Here is a 13,807-nt window from a genome sequence, read left to right on the forward strand (position 1 = left end):
CACTCCCCTTCCAATCCCCATCCCCTTCCCCTTCTGGATTGGGCTGCTCCCCACTACCTTCCTCAGACCCCAAGACTATCACCCTTCTCACCTCACGGCAAGGCACTGGCCCATCTTAGCACCACCATCAACTCCATCCCCACGAAGAGCTGCTTGCACACAGACCAAAGCAAACCTCAGAACAAAGAAAGAGCAAAACGAGCCAGCGAAGGGCTAATTGCTGCTTCACCAGGCACAGCTGGGAGGTGGCTGAGCCCTCACAGCTGAGGCCCAGGCCAGCTGCCCCTGCTCTAGGACAGTCCCTTGCAGGGCTTGTATGAACCACGACAGCTCTTGTCTGCTTGTAGCACCGGTCTTGTCTTTGCTCTTCCCTACAAAATTTTTGTCCCCTGTGTGCTCCTGGCACAACTTCACTGTTTTCTGAGGAAAGTGAGAAGCTGGTGGCTGAACTGCAGAGTAAAGCTGCGTCTCTGCAGTGACTAAAGCAGATGGGAGATATATGATGTAGCCCTGTTTTGATGTCTGGGAAAGCTTATCTTGGTTCAAAACTCACATTAGAGCGTGCCTCTGAGTAAGCGAGCCTTCTGCCTTTCTCAGCAAACGTCAGATGATTTTTTCCGCCATGCTGGCACTGCAATGTCCCTGAGCTGTGTGCTGAGGGTTCCCGACTAGCAATGCTTATCGTAATGCTGCTTCAGCTGATTGAAGCTGACCCTTAATTTTGAAAAGTTTGGTGCTGGATTTGATTATCTTGTATTTTGTCTGTGATCTTTATTCCCCTGAGGGTTGCTGAAACATGCTTCTGATGATGAGGGTGAAAGACGTCACTGAAGATAAGGAGATTGTCCCTCACCAGTTATAAATTCAACTTGGCAAGTCTAAATTCCACTGATCTAGATTCATTGAGTGTAGTCTAATCAAGTCAAAATTGTTACCTTGGGGGTATGGATGATACATGTATAACATAAAGATACCATTTCATTTTACAGTTGAAGTCCATAAATGTAAATTGTATATTTATGTTTGTGAAGAGATTTACTAAAAATTACAGAGGTAATCTGAAACAAGCTCCATGAAAATCTATGTCACACTTATCGTCATCTAAACTATGTGTGACATACATTGCAGAAAAGTATTTGCATTATAGGATTTTTGCATCCACTTTTAGGGACAGTTTAGGGTTTTTTCACTTTTCCAGGGCCTCAAATGTGTCAAAAATGTTACAAAAGTGTCCTGAGCAGGGCAAAGCTGATCTGATGAGCCATTCTAAAGCTGGAATAAAGTGCTGGCTTCATATTTTTAAAAGCTCTGAAATGAGTTTGTTTGCTGCGATCTGTTATATGTTGTGCAGAAGCTGAGGAGCCAGAAGTACGTGCAATGAATCAAACAAGGCCCACCAGGCTCCGTTGGTCTGAGTGATCACTGGATGACTGAACCTGAAGCGTGTTATTCAGGTCACTCCAGTACTAGAGCTTAGAAAAAAGCAATCTTTCTTTTTCCAAGGCAGTAGATCAATACTGGCGTAGGAGAAACATCACCTTGCTTAGGTATAACCAGCTGTTCCATGCTAGCTAGGTGCCCTGCGGTATTCATGGATGGGAACACACTTTGCATAATACTTGTTTCTGCAAAAGCAATAAAGCAGAGTTGAGTAACGTGTACCAATCTGTGCTTGACTATGTAAGTAAAGGCTTCTAATTTTCTATTAATTCTTTTCTCCTTGACTTAAAAAACCCCCACAATTCAAAACATACAGCTGGGATTATTGTTCTGTGTTAGTGATATGCTTTTGGAGGATAGATACAGGTAAGGTTAGGTTAGCCCCTTTATTTATAAACCCTGTTATTCAAGGATTTCTAACAGAAGTGTAATAGATATTTGTGCTAGATACTGTATTATCTACTGTGCTGAAATTTAGGTAGAAGAACTCATCTGGGAGATATTTTTCAATGAGTTAGAAGAGAACAATTAAAAAGAAATGCCTAGCCTTCAGGCTGTATTTCGTGAACATTCAATACCTTCTGCTCCCTTGCTTATTCACTGTATATGAGCAACGTGTTCTTGCCAGTGTTTCATCCTAAACTCTTGTGTCTGGGAACCTGTTGATGCCTAAAATGCTCTGGTTTGGAAAGCCTACATTTATCAAGCAGGTGGGAGAAAGAATTACACTAAGTTTTGTAGTTAAAATGAGAAATTCCTGAGTGGTGAGTGTGGGTGGGTAATCTGCAGAAGAGCAGAGAGCAAGGACACCCGTTGTGTACTTGAAAGGAGCTTACACCTTCCTTGCTCAGAGCAAGGCAGTGCTTGGGCCTTCGGGGTCCAGCATGGCTGTGGGGGCACACAGCCATGGTTCATGCCACAAGGTCCAAGCTCCCAAGCCTGTACCCAGCAGGCCACAGCAGGGTTGGTCTGAGGAAAGCAGACAGCCAGACTTGTAACACTGGAACCTGGCAATGGGAAAGGAGCCTGGACACGTGCTGAGCAGGCACTGACATCTCAGGAGGCAAAAGCAAACCCCAGAGAACCAAAGTGCGGTAAAGGTTATGCAAGGGAGGATCTCAGAGTCTTGCTGCAGCCAGATCTGCAGTTCAGATATTACCAGGAACACCAGTACTCCACTGGCAGCAGAGCAACGGTCTATTAGTTAGTTAGTCACATTCTGGTTAGATGATCTCATAGGTCCAACATCACTGCTCCTTATTTTCACAGTGCCTGCTGTGCCCAGACAAGCGTGCTGCTTCTCTGCAAGCTTCTGGGAGTAAAGTAGGAGGAAGGTCACCTCTTGTATTCCCTTAACTCAGCAGTGCAAAAATGCCAGAGAGCAGTGATTAGTCACACTGTCGGCAGAAGTCAGCTGGGTTTCAATACTTAACGCGTTGCATTTTTAATTTGGGGTTTTTTTTTGGTTGGAGTTGTTTTATTTTTTTACCATTATGAACACAGGCAAGAGTCCCATGTGACTTAAAAAAATTATTTTGAAGTGTGAAAGCCTTGTGTACCCCCTTCAGCATAGCTTTGCTCTCCTAGGAAGTGTCAGAAAAACGGCACTCAACCAAACTAAAGTAACAGGTAAAGCAATAGCTGCATGTTACCTGGAGTCCTCAAGTACTCCTATTGTATTGCTAATGCTGCCTCCACCAGGAAGCCAGATGTGATACTTTCTGATGCAACTGAAATGTTAGCTAGACATCCCAGGTCTTTCATATGGTTTCATGATACACATACATACATATGTGAAAAAATGGCTTGGAGCAAAGTTCTTGTTTTGACTCTCTGGTTTGTGCGGGGTCTACTTAATAATAGTAATAGAAGCCCCAGGACAACTGGTAATGCTTAAAATGAGTCAGGCTTGCTCAGTAAGCATCAGAGATAAGCCAATATCCTGCTTGGAAAAGCTATGTCTTCATCTGGCTCCCTGCTGACAAAATGTGTAACACGTACTCTGCTTACTTGAGGTGCTTGCTGACCCCTGTCAATAAGCTATTGTAAACAACATAAGACTGTTGCTGTTTGTACATTGAAACGACTAACACCGTAGTAGCCTTTGGAACCAATATTCCCCTGCGATGGCTACAGATAGAGGACTCTCATTACTCCTGGTTTTTGGTTTGTGGATACTATGGTTGGGTAGTGGACAGTTTTCAGCTTTCCTTTGGAAATGGTTTTGCCATTCGCTAGGAACACTTTGCTGTGAAGCTATACAAATATTTATGAAGTATCATTAATAGCTCTGCTGATGCTAACAGGATTGTTAGAGAGCTGCTGTGCGTGCCAGTCACTTTCTTCTTATATATATATTTTTATACTGATGGGAGGGCAAAATATAGTGCAAATAACTGATGTCTCCCTTTGGCTGCCCCAACCCTTGACACTGTCTACACAGAATGAGTTGTGAGAAAATAACTTTAAAATCAGATATAGCTGAAGGTTATTTTGATTGTCAGTTACTTAATTTATGGTTCTGTGGGAGTCGTGGCTACGTGTAAGGGCAATAGCCATGGGGAGTGGGATGAATGAGCAGAATGGGAGCTATATAAATTAGTAAGCTGTTCAAGACACTCTTTTTGATGTGTCAGGTGAATTGAAGTAGTAAAGAGTCTGATGATCGACAGGGATGATGCAAATTATCACTTGGGTATGATAAGGCTCTAACTTCTAGGTTTTCTAAAACAGAGACTGCAAACTAGATTTACAGGTTAATATAACTATAAATGTTTCTTCTTTAAATAGTGCTCACTTAGAGATTATTTTGACTGAAGGCTAGGTTTAGTGATTTTTGAAGCTTGCCATCTTACTTTTAGCATGTCTGGCATCAAAGATTGACCCTGTCCTCATCTCAAGGAGGGTTTTAGGAGCAAGGTCCCTGGGACTCCCTCACAGAGCACACCTAAATTTGCAATGCAGAGGTGCAGGCCACGTTGAATTTTGTCCCCTGGAATGGGCCATAACCACTACCAGGTGGACACAAGAAGTGCGCCTTGCTGACAGCTCAACAGTGCGTGCCGTGTTTCACCCGTCTGTGCCGCCACACTCGATGCACAGCCTGAGGAGAGCCAGGGAGAGACACATCTGCAGCTCAGGCTGCTGCGAGGTGGCAGGAGGGCTGGAGGTTATCATGCAGGAGCCCAGCAGGGGAGTGTGACTTCCCATGCCATCTCCACTTTCTGCCTGATGAGATGCTGTCCTGGGGAGAGCACCTGAGGCAATGGGGACTTTTTTCTTGTTTATGTGGGGGATTTGGGTTCTTTCGTTTGATTGGGGTTTTATTTACTTTGCAAAATGAACCACATTTAGGAAAGTTTTGATATGCCTGATAATTTTCTTCTCCTGAACGTGGAGAGGGAGCATCTCTGCAAGGTATGAAGAAGACCCTTAATTGATAAAAACAGGTTAAGTCAGAAATTTGGAATAGGCAGTTTGCTGTAATGCACAGTACTGTGTACTGTAGTACTTCACTGAGAAACTCAAGCAAAGGCAGATAGGGTTGTTTTTCTTTTTCTCCTGTAATTAATTCTGTTTATCATTGACATTGATATGGACTCATATGGTTTTGTATGAATTCTTGTTATGGTACCTCACATTCATTGCCTCAGGTACAGTCATTAATCCCACACTCAGGAGAGACATTGCTTATTTATTTCAGGGTTGCACAACCGTGGGTGCTCGGTGGTTTTCCACAAGTCGAGCATACTGAAGCCAGCTCCTTCATTATATTTATACAATAAGTTCATACATATTCCACCTATCTAATAAATATTAATTTTAATCTACGTCGGTTGTGTGATGACTTTAAGTCACTCCTCTTGGCTCCACTTCAGATCTTTCTGCACATGTCTTCCTCTCTTCAGGGATCCTTGGTGGTCTCTGATGGTCTTCGCAGATGAAGTACCCTAACTGTTTTTATCTGTATATGGTCATGCGTCACCTAAGGACAACTCAAGGCTATTTTCTCTTGCCAACTCTCCTTTATTTTCTTCCAAAAGGAATGTTTGTCCTTGATTAAATGGTTAACGCTGATGGCCAAGATACCCTGTCTTTAAGCTCAGGTTAAATATGAAAACATCAAACACTACACAGCAATGCTGGATCAAAAAGGAGTTTAGATTCGTGCTAATTTAACATAGTCAATACCTTTTCCTTCCAAGGGAGGTTGTTCCCTTACAACATTACTGATTATTTCTGTAGCTTGCAGGTAATTGCACTTCCTACCATGGTATGACTTTCCTTCAGCCAATAGATATGTCATTTATGAAACTTAAAACAGTTGGTTTCATCTTTTATTCACTTGACATTACAGGTGTCAGAGTCGTCTAGGAAGCAGCTCCTACCCTTGCTCCCTATGGGAACATTGTTACTACCGTAGCACTGGGGAAGGAGTCCAAGTTCAGGCTCTGGCTCTGGCTCCATAATTTAATAAAACGAGTACTAGCTGCAAACCCCCCTCCCACCTTTGTTTCCTGGGTAAATGGGATTTAGACAACAATGGGATTTTAGCTTTATTACCTCTTCAAAGGCAAAGAGTAAATGAGGGAAGTTCATTTCTGCAAAGGTGATCAGTCATTAACTTGGGTTTGGACGCTCTGGCTTTTGCAGCTGCTCTGAGCAGATGATAGTGATGAATAAACACATAAATATCAGTGCAGCAAGTTGTGTCCTTTAGAATCTAGTCACAGCTATGCATCAAAACTGTCTCACCTGTAAACCTGGTCTGTAACCTGCTTTACTGTAGAAGGACCACAAAAGTTGTCCCTGTACGTCTTGGTAGCAGCAGTAATGCTGTGCTGGGTTTAGTTTGCTGCAAACAAGAAAGCCACTAGAGTTAAGTCTTAGAGAGACAGTTAAGCTTGGATTGTGTTCCCAGAGACTAGTTATTAAATTCTTTTTACCATGCTACTGTTTCCTGGACAACAAAAGAAAATTCAAGCCTTAGCCCCAAATCCAGCTTTTATTTTGTTTCTGTTTTCTCTTGAAAGAAGGATAAACAAAGCCTGCTTGCTGGCTTGGTTTTGACAGGACTTCGACTGATTAGGTCCCAACCTTGCACATAACAGATGGTGCCAGTGCCTTGAGGTATTTTCATAAATAGCCATTTTCAGAAAGTCAGTTGTAGAGTAGGGCTAAAAATACAAGTGGAGGAGACTAGAGGGAAAAACCCCAACTGCTAAAGTCAGTGAGGAAGTGCTTAATGCAATGTGCAGAGAAGTGACTCCTTAGCCAGTCAGCCAGCTGTCCGTGTGCAAGGAAAGAGGAGAGTATGGAGTTCTGGCTCGATGGGAAGTGGTTACCACTGATAGAAGGTCCCCTGGAGGAGGAGGAGGACTTCAGGGCCAGGCCTGCTGCTGGTGAATGTACTTGGTTAACCCCAGTGCTTGCTCCGCACGTAGAGACCCAGTACAAAACAATGTGCTGCTCCTGCAAAAAAAGGTGAAAAAAGCAGGGGGACTTATACACTTATATAGGGGGAGTCTTATACACTCAGGACACAGTCTTACTGGTGCTTGCCTTTGAGCAAGAACTGCACATCTACTCTTGGACCTTTCCAAAATTAAAACATAAAATCCTTTCACTTTCCAATAGCATATTTAGTCCAACGGGGGAGGAAACTACCTTGTATGTACTTGGGGCTTTAATGTAGGCAACCGTTTGAACGAGAAACAAACATCTTTTAATGCCAACAGCCGGAACTGCCAGTCTCCAGTGAGACAGGGTAACGTATGATTCTGTCAATCCTGTTTTGCAATGCAGCCAGCTTCTTCCTGCACCACCATCTCACTGCACTGCCAGCGCACAGGACATCTGAAATATCGCAGTCAAGTCTCACAAGTCAAAACATATCATTAATAATACAGAACATTCTTAGAAGAGGCCTAATCCGCTGCAGTGACAGGAGGGAATAAGATGTGGGAATAGAGATCTAAGGCATTCAAATAGCCTTGGATCTTTACAACAAGGATACTGTGATGAGGGGGGGAAATTAAAATTTGTTGTAATTAAAATAGGCACCGCAAATATTTACAGTGAATTATTCATAATCACATATCACTGCATAGTCTCACAACAGTTTTTCAAGCAGGCATCTTTTCCCATTGCTCTGTTAATGGAACAGATTTCCAGAAGGTTGCAATTTTGAATTGCTCTGAATTACCTGAAGTGATAGCTCTTTCCTTAGCGTATGAGTTCATTCTGATCACCAACGCAATTTATAACCTTTAACTTCTGATACACCTTCTTGTTCTGCAGTTCGTTCCCCACAGTGATTATCTGTAGGCATACTTTATAAGTGACTTGGAACCAGTATGATTTAGGCATGAATTTGGGCCTCTTAACAGATGTAATAAAACAATAATTTTCTTTTATTAAGTGGAGTGTGATTTTTTATTTGTATAACAGGTCTTTAATGAGTACACTGAAAAGGTATTCCTGAATCCAGTAGCATTACAATGGCTGATATCTCTATTTACTGTAATTATCCTGAAAAATAAAGCTTTTGATCACCACCCGTCGACCTGGCTACCATTAGTGGCTCTGCCACAGGCAGAGTCTCACCAGAGATTTATCTTGTTGGTTTTCAAATCGACCTGAATTTTCCTATCCATAAATAACTGCAAGTACAGACTTGTTAATATGAAGGAGTCAGAGCACATGTTATTCAGTTCAGATCTCTAATTGCTAGGCTTACAACCGAGAATTTTATTGTTGGCAATCACTTATGAGTTGTATAGAATATGCTCAGTTAACAGTTGATTGTTCCAGAAAGCTGGTGCAAAATTTGCACAATGCTTTAGAAAATCCCCCAAGCCCTAGACCTGATTTCATTCCTCTACTTACTCTGAAGATCTTTCTAAACACTGGCAATATCTGCCATAGAATTAAAGGTTGCAGTAAAATTATTTTGTAGCTGTCAATCAAGCTGGCTTTACCTGCTCCCTCTGTTCAGACAGAGTTTTATTTTCCTATCAAAATGTTCTATAACTCTTGGAATTGTAAAGATTGCTGTTTGTTTGTTTTTAAAAATGTATTATTTTGTATAACAATTTCTGAAGAATGCTAAACCATATTGAAATGCTTTCACAGCTGCATATCACAAATCATGTATGGTGTGGCACAACTTCCTTGAAGTGGTCCTTTGTGACCCGTGTTGAGCCTAGGATGGACTGCAAGAAGTGAAAGTCAAGCCTGTTTTCATCAGAAGGCATGATTAATTACCAAAATAAATTACAACAGCAGATTCTGTGTTTTCTTAAGTCCTCAAATGAAAACTGGTAGTATACATGGAATGGGGTTAGAGGGTCTAATGACCCTTCCTAATATTAAACTGAGTGGCAGCCTCTCCATGGCCACTCTGTCCTATTTATCCTTTGGAGTACCCTAAAAGCGAAGAACTGTTATATCTCCCAGTTGACTTTTGTTTTACTGAGGAGATTTAGCAGCCAGAAAACTATGACTTACACACTGAGAAACCTACCAAAAAACCACAAGTGCAGACACATGAACTCTGTGTAATATCTGACTTTGAATTAAACATGCAGCAGATCTCGGAAAGCATAAGATTAATTCAGGCTCAGAATACAAGTGGAGACATTTCAGGTGAATTTAAAAAGCCATTTGAACTAATGCTGTTTGCAATTGATCTAAATTACTTCTAATGATTTGCTGTTAGTCTACTCTGGCCAGAACCAATTTTTGCTGCAAAGGGTTATGGAATTAATAAGTTTTTTGTTCTGTTTCTTTGCTAAAGGAAGCTTTTATGCAAGACAGATGGAGACTTTTCTAGACCCTTCCTCTCCTTGCCTTTCCAGTCCACTCCTCAACAAGTTTAAGAATTCTGGATTTTGCTTTTTGCTAATCAGGCCTTTAGTAAGGCTGGCATATGGAGCAATATGAAGCTGCTGACTGTTAACTAAGAGGTCATTAACACAAGCATTCATGGTATCTGGGATACTTTAACAGACTCCCTGCTTGATCCTGGGCAAATATCACCTCTCAGCTTCCTTCTTGAAAGACTGCAGGCGAAATTCCTACGCAGCTCTAACTGAACTTTCATTTTGCCCTGGTGTCTGGGGTGTTAGCGTTTGATCATGGATGTGTTACCAATAAGGGCAGAGGGAAGTTGTCAATGGAACAGTTGACAGCTGTTTACAGCAAATCCTAGTGGTGTGTCCTAGATTAGCAGAAAGGCTTGACACATCAATGTTTGAGTCTTTTCTCATGAATGTTTCATCACTAGCAGTAATAAGACATTGTACATCAATAATTTTCTACTTGATGCCTCTGATTTTCTTCCAAATTAAGTCATATTCTCACTTGCACTATCACCTAAATGCCAGATGCACAAAGCCGTTTAGGCATATCTGTGCTGACTGTCACACCACTGGGTTTTCAAGCACCCAGGTTTTGCAGCAGAGCTCATGAATATGTGCTAGGTGAATTGGCTCCAGCAGACAGGTAGGCACGCAGAGAAGGAGTACACAGCAGCTGGTGTGGTGAGCTTGGGGGGATGCCCAAGTGACCCCACAGAGCAGATGTAGAAGGGACGCATATGGCTGAAGGCTGCTTGACTCACAAATGAGTACTGATGTGAGCCTGGCATCCAGAGCTCGGATCTATTTCATCCTAGAAGCTGACATCCTTTCTTTGGTCGTGGTCAACCATCTCACCCTTTTTCTTGTAATGCTGAGGTTTTTGTCAGTGTGCAGCAAGAGCTGGCTGCTCCCAAAAGGCAGGTGGGACAGCAACTGAGGTGAGTAATACTTGTAGCACTGGCCCAGGTGATGGGGTGCCAGGGTTGTCCTCATGTGGAAAGGAATCAAGCCTGTGTCATAACACTTACCTGGCGGCACTCTCAGCACCTTTCCTGGCTGAGAGCTTAGAGTCCATAGTGGAGGAGACAGTACAGACAAGAGAGACCATGCCTCTGACCCAGGGAAGCACCTGGTGGTCCATCATGCTCCAGCAAGTCACTGACGAAACGCACAGTGTGTTGGGGGACCAAAGCTCCATCTGCCTTAAAAGCACTTCTGAGTTTTTTTACTGACTTCTAAATGGTGTTCCTTTTCCCCAGGCAGTACCACTTCTGTAGCAGGGGAGAGGAGCCTTTCCCCATGCAGTTACTGGGCTGTTTTCCATCGCAGTGTATGCAGTTTAAGGTTTCAGACCCAGCAAACGGAAGAACTGCAGTAGGGTCCCTAACCAGACGCAAATAACATGGGGTGTTAAACATTGAAAGATGTTGAAGAAGGCTGAAGAAAAGGCAAACCATAATGCCACCTACAGTTAGATTTTTCTTTCTGATGATTTCACTTCAGATTTTGCAATTTAGCTCTCGAATCTTCAGATTAGATGAGCATCACAGGTTCCATTTGCTAAGACACCTTTTGAGTCTTCAAAACTGAGGATAAGAAGCCTGAGACCTCAAATGCCAAAGGGCAAGTCATACTTTCTTTGCCACAAAAAATATATTTTAAATTATTTTTAGACAAAATTTTTATTCATACACTTCCTTGTACAGGATGGTAGGTGCAGGAAGTGGCTTCTGAATATTTAAAGAAGCATTAATTATTTGTATGTCACATACCTGTGGATGTGGAAATCCAGCCGGTAAAACAAGAGACAATAAATGAGGAAGAGTTTAGCCTAAAGAATATAACTCATCATGGGACTTAGTATGTGAACCAAAGCAGCAGCAAATAGGTCAGCATACTTTCAACACAGTTTGGGCTTTGTAAGTCAAGTTTAAAAGAAACTTTTCAAACAAGTGGGTATTTATAGCACATGGAACTTTAATTGTAAGCTCCTGTTGTCCCTGAGTGTGCTAATCATTAATTTATTTTCTTCAGTACCATAGTTTCCTCATCTCACACCCAGGTTGTCAAAAGGAATCTTGTTTTTCAGATAGCATCCACTTTCAGGTAACTAAGCTGTTCGTTAACTACAGGTCACCTTGTGGATTTGTTACGGATGAATCAGTTAATTGTGTCTTTGGAGGGTAAACTGGCATAGAAATGAAGTAAGAGAGTAAACAGCTGTAGTGGGGAATACTACACTAGAGCAATTTGTTCTCTCTCCTCCTCCGCAGAGTTCCCATGTAAGCTGGCAAAGCATGTGTCAAACTGCCCACAGATAAGTGTACCTCTATTCCTTAGGCTGATATATAAGTGAAAAATATGGTAATAAAATGATAAGTTTCAGTAAGTTTCATCTACTACAAAGATGGTGAATGAAAACAATAAATTAGCCCCCACCATGCAGCCCTGCTTACGTCACCTCAGCTTGTACATCACTGACCACCACCCCTTGTACCAGCTCTTTGCGTGGGACATGCTCCCTTGGTGCTCTGCCCTGACCGGCCAGGCTACAGCTCATCTCTGTGGAGTGAGAGACCTGCTCTAGCTCAGGAGTTTTCCTGCTGTTCTCTGCCTCCTGGCAGTTACAGCTACAGGTAAGAAAATACCCTTTATGCATGCAGGGCACCCGGTAGTCCACCCAGCCCATAGGGAGAAAGAAGCTGCCATTCAGAGTAATGAAAAAACAGAGGGAAAACCAGGAAGGATTTGGGGATCCTGAAAGGAATGGGTGGCAGGTTTCTGCCGTACAGACAATAGCTGAGGTGGGAGTGAAGATGAGGGGAGCAGGGAAGAAGTAGGAAGTGTGGTGACCCACTCAGGGATCGCCACTGCTACTCGCACTCCATAAGCCCTACATAAAAAGAATATGATCATATGTTTTCTTGGTTTATTACACAAAAGCCACCAGGCAGCCATAATTAAGTTATTTATCAGTTTCTGAGGGCCTGATCATCATAACTGAGCTGCAACACTCTGTGAAAATCAAACCCATTATTCACTGTACAAATAGATGTAAATATAAGTACATATATTTTCTCATGAGTAGCCCTTGGCCCAATAATGATTCTGTCCAGCTGTGTTACATGGTATTTCCTTAATATATCTTAATAATAATATATTAGGGATTAAAGTGGTCTTGTATAATTACAGACACAATAAGAAGCATACACTTGTGATTTTACCTTCACTTCTGGCTCCTACCGGTACATGAACTGTTCCCAGAGTCTCTTTTAATTGAAAATGACCTACTAATATGTAGACAGCTCTGGGTAAAATAACTCAGATAAAATGAGAATGTATTTCATTACTGACCTAAAACAATTTTTTATGAAATTTGATGAACTTTAAGAAAAGGAAATTTTTATATGATTCTGTACTTTTGGGTTTCTTCTAAAAAATAATTAAATGTTGAAAAAAATATATTTCTGCATTATTCTAGATGAAGATAGAATAAAGATAAGCAAGCAATCTGGATCATAGGTCTGTCCATATAATTTTTCCAGGCAAAAATAATCGGGTATAAGCTTTGGAGATACTAGCTCCAAATAAATAAGGAAAGTAATTTATAGTTATTTTGAATCAAGAAGTGGAAATGTCTAGATTCTGCAAGATTCATTCCAGAGGTTATGACTGTATTTCCATACTTTTTATTCATAAGAAGCATTTTTCCAATGGAAAACATTTTCTTAGCCTTTTCTGGTTAATAATTTGTTGTGGGTGAAACAATAGCCTTCATTTCAAAAAAGTTTATCTTTGCTTCCCATTTCAGCTTTTTGTGACAAATATGTGTCATGCCTCAGGCTACTGCTGTTTTGTGTGACAAGATGCTGATGTTGCTTTGTCTGAGATGATACACCTGATTTCACTTTGGTGTTTCACAGAGCCCAGAAGCAATATTGTTCACGCAAAAGAGTAGTAAATAGAATGCAACCACTGAGGATAGCTTACCTGTTCTAGTCTGTGGGTGGGAAAGCATATGTAGCCTGGTCCTGATGTCAGTTGGACATACCTTTTTCTCTTTCAGGGGTGTTTTTTCAGTGGGTCTTAGGTCGCACAAAACCAGAATGAGCCTTGCTAACGCTGAGGTCACTGGGTAAGTTAGATTTCTTATGGTGCCCAGGAATTGCCTCTGAATGTCTTCCCTGGGATCAGAAGTGGAAAAAAAAAAGGAAATATGACACGAAATGTCAAAAGAGAATATACTATCAGTTGCCTTAGTGAACAAAAGTTGCTGCAACAGTGTCCTCTACATCACGAGCACAGATTTCTCATAACTTTAGCAAATGTGGATCTTGAACAGAACCTGGATGACTCAGGAGTGATCTTCATTTTGGCAAGTGAAACATCGTCATTTCCTTTCAAGGTCAGGCCCCTACCACAGGATGCAGTTTGTGGTGGCTCTACAGCAGCCAGCTGAGGGTCTTTCCATTGACTGCAGCACTAATGGTTTAAGGCTTTATTTC

The sequence above is a fragment of the Phalacrocorax carbo genome, chromosome 3 (assembly GCF_963921805.1).
Source record: "Phalacrocorax carbo chromosome 3, bPhaCar2.1, whole genome shotgun sequence".
Classification (NCBI taxonomy): Eukaryota; Metazoa; Chordata; class Aves; order Suliformes; family Phalacrocoracidae; genus Phalacrocorax; species Phalacrocorax carbo.